The sequence below is a fragment of the Camelus ferus genome, chromosome 5, assembly GCF_009834535.1.
Source record: "Camelus ferus isolate YT-003-E chromosome 5, BCGSAC_Cfer_1.0, whole genome shotgun sequence".
Classification (NCBI taxonomy): Eukaryota; Metazoa; Chordata; class Mammalia; order Artiodactyla; family Camelidae; genus Camelus; species Camelus ferus.
Window position 1 is genome coordinate 93,117,269 of NC_045700.1, and position 7,077 is coordinate 93,124,345.

Here is a 7,077-nt window from a genome sequence, read left to right on the forward strand (position 1 = left end):
TGTTCGAAGAAGGGGAGAAAAGGGGAAGCATCGATGGCTTCTGATCTTAGAAAGGAAAACAGAACCAAAGAACATTCTGAAAAGTTTGTGTGGTGCCAGTGGAGTGAGGGTGAGGGGAGACGGGACCCATCATGACCAAGTTAACCAGCATTCGAGGTGGAATTACAGCCCTGCTTTGGATGCTTCTGCTTGCAGAGAATTAGTTTTCAGCCTACAATAGTCCGTTAAAAATCAGAAATGGTCAAGTTCATTAAGAACCACAGTCAGCCGCATTCTGTGAAAGAGGTTTTGACTTTGTTCCTTTTGGAATTAATGAAGATCCAAACGTTTGTGGCAGGCAGGAAATCAAGCGGATTTTAATGGGAAATTATGTAAGAAAGCATAATGACTAATTTTTCTGGCTCAGACACGTGGAGGATGTCTTAAGGAAATGTGTACATCCATTCCTTATTAGTTTGCTGTTTTGTAATTACCGTTATATGGAAGCACATCAGATAATTAGAAGCTGGGCGGCATTTTGTGGCAAGCATCAGAACAGAGACTTTGCTTGGGATGTTGAGCGAAACTACACTCTGGCTGAGATTAAACACGTGGCAGACGTCCTATTCCAGTTTTTAAGATCATCAGTCAGGCTTTGTTATATTTTGGGGGATCTTTGTTCTTTAGTCCTTTGCACTAATGAAGAGGAATCCTCAGAAAATGGCACCGGGAGGCCGGCAGGAAGTCAGCTTTGGGGTTTTCTCACGGGTGGGGGCTGTTGGATGTGCCCCACTGCTCCCTCCTCTTGGCTCTGTGCTATTTTTGTCTCCATAACCCATGTCAGCCTCAAGGCCATTTGTCTTTTTTGGTGAACGCTTGAAACTTAAATTAGAAGTTTATTTATATATACACACATTCATGTGTAAATTGTGTTATTCAGTGTGATCATAATATTCATCCTCTGCTAATTGTTTCCTTAAATAAACTTCAGGGATGTCCTGTGCCTCAGTTTCCCCCACTAGTAACACAAGGGATAGTGGTAGAAATTCAGGTGGTCTGGAAACTCAAGTACAGTAATCCGTGCACGTGCCAAGAGCAGGCTTCTGCCTCTGTCTCTTTCTCTCTCAAATTGTCAAGGCATTTTTCTTTTAACCTGATTCTGCCCTGTTTGGGGTTCCCTGGATGATTTCTCAGTTGTGTTGACTTTTCCCACAAAGCAGTGCGGAGAAGCCCAGGCAAGTGACAGCAGGGCACCCCAAGGATGCTTCCCCCCACCCCTCCGACCCCTCCCAAATGCTTCTGCCCATTTCCCCAAACTCCTTGGCTGGAATTCAGGCTTGTGTTAGGAGACCGGCTCTCCGCCGGCCAAGGGGCAGGGTTTCCCCTGGGGAGCCGAGGCCGGTGCTGGCAGGAGCGCGGGGCGGGCGCCGCCTGGTCCGTCTGCGCAGCCTTCTCCGTGTGCACGTGCGCGCACCAGCCGCTCTCCTGGCTGAACTGAGTCCCAGAAAAGAAAGACCGTGTGTGCTGAGCCAGTTCACTGAGGAGGGTGTGACCCTCATTATGTCCTCTCTCTGGATGGAATTAGAACTTGACCGCCCCTTCCCCTGCCGAGGCGCGGGATGAATGGCTCTCAGAATAGCATCTCGGGTTCAAACACCACTTGAAACGCCTGCCTCTCCTCTTTATCCTCCCCTGTCTGTGTTCTGCACGGCGGGTAGGAAGGCGCAGTGTCGTGGTGGAACGTGTCCTCAAAGACCCCGGGGCTGGGCTGGGCCGGGCGGCCTCGCCCGCTCGGAGCTCGGCGCTTCAGCGTGCTCCCCTCTTCCGGGCTCATGCTTTCATTTCGGAAGAAAAAGGCTTTCCGCAGCCGTGAACAAAACTTGCATTTTCCTGCCTGGTAAGTGAGCCGGTGTGCTCACCGGACGGTTGGCTGCGGAGGCAAGTTCGCTGGGAGGATGTGCTGGCGCCTGTCTCTGCGCATCTCCACTCGGCTTTCCGGAACCTTCGCCTGGCGGGGGGACCGCGCGTTTGGAGCCCCTGGCCCAGCTGGCTGCCTTCCAAGCCCTCCTGGCTTTGGCCGCAGAGGCCCTTTGGCTTGTCCTGCAAGACTGAGACCTTCGCTTCATCCCTGGTGCTTGCTTGTCTTCCAGCCAGACTCACCTTTTTCTTTTAAAGCTCGAATTACTGAAACTCCGAGCATTCCCCTTTGGTTTGACTTTTCTTCCACCGACAGTAATCTCCATTTCCATTAGCGCAGAGCCTAATGCCCAGCAAGGACAGATCCAACGTCCTGCTTTCCATGAATACTGCCTCCCTTTACCCACCATGGGGAAGGCAGGTCTGCCGACCTTCTGGCCCTTTCTCTACTCCTACAGCACAGTCACCTGGAGCCTGGTGTGTGTGCAGGGACATGGGTGCTCATCCCTTGGGCTGGGCACTGTGTCGGGTCTGCTTGTCCCCCGCACTGCGGACCTCGGTGCTGGTCGTGTGCAGGGCCCAGCACACACGCACGGATGAGCAGCGGGAGCCGGGCTCCCCCCGAGGGGAGGCTCGTGCTCAAGTCTCGCGTGTAAGTGCTCAGTCTGCGTGTCTGGTTGCCGCAGCCTGAGTGGCCGCTTTCTTAGCTCTCAGTGACTTTGTTTTCCTCCCTCGTTCGGCTGCTTCTCCATCCCTCCCCCCACCCTCCAACATGACAGGTCCCTGTTGTGGGGTTCTTGGGTGCCGTACATTTGCCAGGCTTTTGGGGGATCATCCCTGACCAAACTGGCATAGATCCCCCTTCCTGGAGCTAATATTTTAGGGGCAGAGGGAGGATACAAACCAACAGAGCTCAGTGAAGTACTAGTGAACCGTGACAGGGAAGAAGGAGTGTCTGTGTGAGTGTCTGTGTGCGGGACGGGGTGCGAAGATGTGGCATCGCAGGAGGCCTGGCTGAGGAGGGCCACGTGCCGCAGCCCCGCAGGAGGGGTGCGTGGAAGGATGGAGCTGTCCAGGCGGGATGCTGGGCGGGGCAGCTGGAGCTTCTAGGCCAAGCCCTGAGCTGGGAGGGGCCTTGAATCTTTAGGAACAGAGGGAGTTGGGGAGAGGGCAGATGGGAGCTCAGAGCAGCAGTCTGGCTGAGGAGGGCCCATTGGCAGGGAGAGGATGGACTCTGCTGTCTGCTGGGACGGCTGGGAGAGGGTGGCGCTACAGTGACAGCTTAGCCTGGGTCCGCGTGTCTGCTCCCCGACTGCCGGCCCCGGGATAGCTCACCATGCAGAAACTGTCCCTGTGAGTCAGATAATCACTTCTTACATTAATATGGCTGAAGCTTTCAAGTTCAGATTATTGAATTCTGAATCCAGTCCAATAATTATCTCAGCAGTTGAGATACCATTGACTGCAGGTCACGGATGTTTTAAGACCAGAGTCACTGAGTGGTCTGCAGACTCACTGGCCATCATTGCTCTTTTTATTTGTTTTTCCCTTGCCGTCCTGTTTTCTGCGCGTCACAGGTAAAATTTTGGGCCTCTGTCATCACAAAAACTAGCATGCGTTCCCCCTAAATAGCAGGCTTGAAGGCTGTTTCTGGTATATTGTACCTGCCATGTGAAGTGGCTGCAGGTTAGCTCCAAATTCATATTTTCTGTGGCTGCTAATATGCCCACAGTCACAGTTGTTGCACATGGAAGATAAAAGTGAAATCTCAGCTTATACCCTGTCTCCCAGGAGAAATTCAGAGAACAACTGCAAAGCCTAATTCAAATTGTGATGTTGTTGAAAAGAAAATAGGGTTAGAGTCTTATGTGGAGCCTTGCAGTGTTCATGGTTGTACAGCCTGGGTGTTCCTGCCTTACAGTGCACCACCTGAATTTCCGGGGCAGGGACTGGATTCTGGCTGATAGAAACTGTGCCTGTGATGGAACATCATCTTATTTTTATGTGATAAGCGTTATTCAATCCCAGAATACACTGGATTGTACGCAGATTGTCCAAGGATGTGCTGGCCTCTCTCCCAGGCTTTGGAGGAAAAGCCTCAGCTGGTGTGTGTACGTGTGTACTCTCGCACACCTCTGCACAGAGTTGTTCCTAAGCCCAGGGGTCCCCTTCTCTGGAAAGTTCTCTCTGCACAGGTTTCTGCGCTCCTTGCTGGTCGGGTTCATCGAGCAGCTCATCAGCTGGTGGTCCCTCCCACTGCAGGAGCCGCCCTCTGCTTCTTTGGTCCAGACTGAAGCACCTCAGGCCATCAGTCTTCCTCATAGGGTTCCCTTCCCCACCTTCTCGTCAGAGTTCCTGCCTCTGCATGGGTTTTCCTTGTGGAAGGTATTTTTGAAGTGTGTTGTCCAAGGTAAGATTTAGTATTCCAGAGCAGAATGCCAATGATTACCATAAGGAAAAAAATGAGAGGAAAGATGTTTTTTAAACTTACTATTCCTTTATTATAGCATTTTAAAGTCATTTAAAAAATAAGTGGAAAAGTGTTTTTGGAACCTGCTGTTACTTTATTAGAGCACTTTAAACCGCTTTCCTGGTGAGAGGCAGAAAGAAAGACTTGGTCATGTCTCATCAACCCCCGTTTAAAGTATGAGTTTTAAATCATCTCTTTATTGCCCGCAGAGAAACAGCAAGTCCATTCTTACATACAAACTTCCGGATGTTGTAAGGACGCCCAGCGAACCGGCACAGACACCTGCCTTTTCCTGATTGGAAGTGGTGATCTGTCTTGGGCTGGAAGACGCCGTGAGGCACTGCAGCAATTGGCGTGCACACATCCTACTGCATCTAACAGCTTCCTCTTCATGCGGCTTCTCCTCAGAGAAAGTACAGGAATCTTACTTCCTGTGGCTGAGATTTTATGGTGCATCGCACTGTCTCTGCTTAAGAGGCCGGCACTGAGAGTACAGAACGTTGGCGATGCTTTGGAATCTTAAAAAAATGTGCCAGGCATCTCCTCAATAGGGGTTTTTCTGATTTAACCCCACATTCTTTTTTTTTTTTAATTGAAGTGTGGTCGATTTGCAGTATTGTGTTGGTCGCTGGTGTACAGCACAGTGACTCAGTTCATGTCCACATCCACGCGTATGTGTTCTTTCTCATACTCTTTGTCGTTACTGCTTGCTACAAGACACTGAATATAGTTCCCCGTGCTGTACAGTAGAAACTGGTTTGTCTGTTTTCTGTATAGGAGTTAGTACCCGCAAATCCCAAACTCCCAATTTATTTCACCCCCTTACCCCCAGTAACCATAAGTTTGTTTTCTTTGTATGTGGGCCTGTTTCTGTTTTGTAAATAAGTTCATTTGTGTCATTTTTGAAAGCATTCCTCGTGTACGTGTTATGTGGTATTTTTCTTTCTCTTTCTGGCTTACTTCACTTAGTATGACAATCTCCAGGTCCATCCATGTTGCTGCAAATGGTGTTATTTTATTCTTTTTTATGGCTGAGTAGTATTCCATTGTATGTATATACTGTAACTTCTTTATCCAGTCATCTGTTGGTGGACATTGAGGTTGTGTCCATGTCTTGGCTGTTGTAAGTAGTGCTGCTGTGAACTCTGGTTAACCCCACACTCTTTGAGACGTGAGGATGGGTCTTGTCTCTGCCGAGGGCTACCTGGGAGGGGCTTCTGGCTCAATTAAATTGAAGGATGCTGGTCTGCCCCCCACTCTCAGTCCCTTTCAGGATGCCGCGCTGCCTCCTTTGTGATGAGTGGTGATTTTGCACAGTGCACCTACTATTGTAATTTTTCTCTCCGCCCTCCTTCCCCTGTTTACCCCATCAGGCACGAGGGAGGAAGCACTGGTCACTGCAGCAGCCCCAGAGGTACCAGCTGTGGCACTGAGGTTTGTCTCATCTCGAGCCCTCCTCCCACTAGTCATTTGTTTCTGAGAAGAGAAGCTTGGATGAGAGGCTGGGTGTGGGAACACGTCAGTGCTGGGAGGCTGTGTGGGCGTGTGAGCGCATAGGAAGAAAGGTGAAGGGCAACCTGGGAAATGAAGATTTCTGTTCCACAAGGAATGTAAGAAACTTGGGCATAAGGAATTAAGACCTTTCTGTCTGGGCCATGGATGCACCTCGTGCCTGCACTTGGAGATCCACCTCGATCCTCCTGGTCTTCAGTCAGGCTGAGTGCACTGTGGAACGTCAGTCCTGCCAGAGTGCCACCCGCACCCCAGGCTCCCTGCAGAGGGGAGCCGGCAGGGGCCACTTCCTTCCTCATCGTCTCCCCTCTGGACCTTTCTCTCTGTCCCTGTTGAGGATAGAACATCTTTTTTATGTAGTAAGATCAAAAACAAGAAAAGAGCCTAATTATCAGAAAAGCAAACAAAATGACACTTCTAAAGACTCCGGGAAGTCTCTGCTTACTCTCCTGGGGGACGGGAGGAGACCGGAGAAAGTCTGTACGGAACCGTGCAGTGTCTGAGAGCAGACAGTGAGCGAATCCCTGATGAGGAGACCATTGTGAAGGGAGAGAGTCCGGGAGGGTGTGGAGTTATCTGCAGAGATGGGTGCGTATCCAGTTCGTGGCTCGCAGTGAGGACAGCGTAAAAAGGGAGGAGGGGGCCCTCGGGGCTGGTGCACGAGGACCATGGAGCAGTAAAGGGGCTCCGCTGTTTTCTGGGCCTGGAATGAAAAAGTTGCAGGCTGTTTGTAGCCATTTTTCACCCAGTGTGGTTCTTCGTGTGGTCTCTCAGTTGCCTGAGCCAAGTCTAGCTATATACAGACTTGAACGGAATTTATTTTTTAAGAAGTAAAAGTAATACTTGCTTACAGTGGAGGGGGGGAGGAGTATAAATATCAAAAGTAATTATAGTTAATTTAAAGTTGAGTTTCTCTGGACCAGTCAAGAAATTTTCCCACCTTATTTAAGCATATATCTCTTGCTCTAAAACAGCAAAACACATTTATTCTATTTAACAAAGAATAACTGTTGGACACGGTCCAGCCTCAGAACGCATAGACTTAAACCTCCCACAAACAGGAATGTACAGATTAAGGGATAAGAAAATGAATGCCTCTGTTCTCCGTCCGGCTGGAGAAACATTTGACAAGAACCTTTGGAGTTCCCCACATGTGACCCTGCTCCCCACCACCCTCCCCCGGTAACTGCTATCCTAAA

The 7,077-nt window shown here is 50.0% G+C and overlaps 1 protein-coding gene across 5 annotated transcripts in view; it reads left to right on the forward strand.

Moving 5' to 3' along the window:
* Positions 1-7,077, forward strand: part of AGAP1 (ArfGAP with GTPase domain, ankyrin repeat and PH domain 1) — a 520,168-nt gene that overhangs the window by 32,501 nt on the left and 480,590 nt on the right. The window lies entirely within an intron of this gene.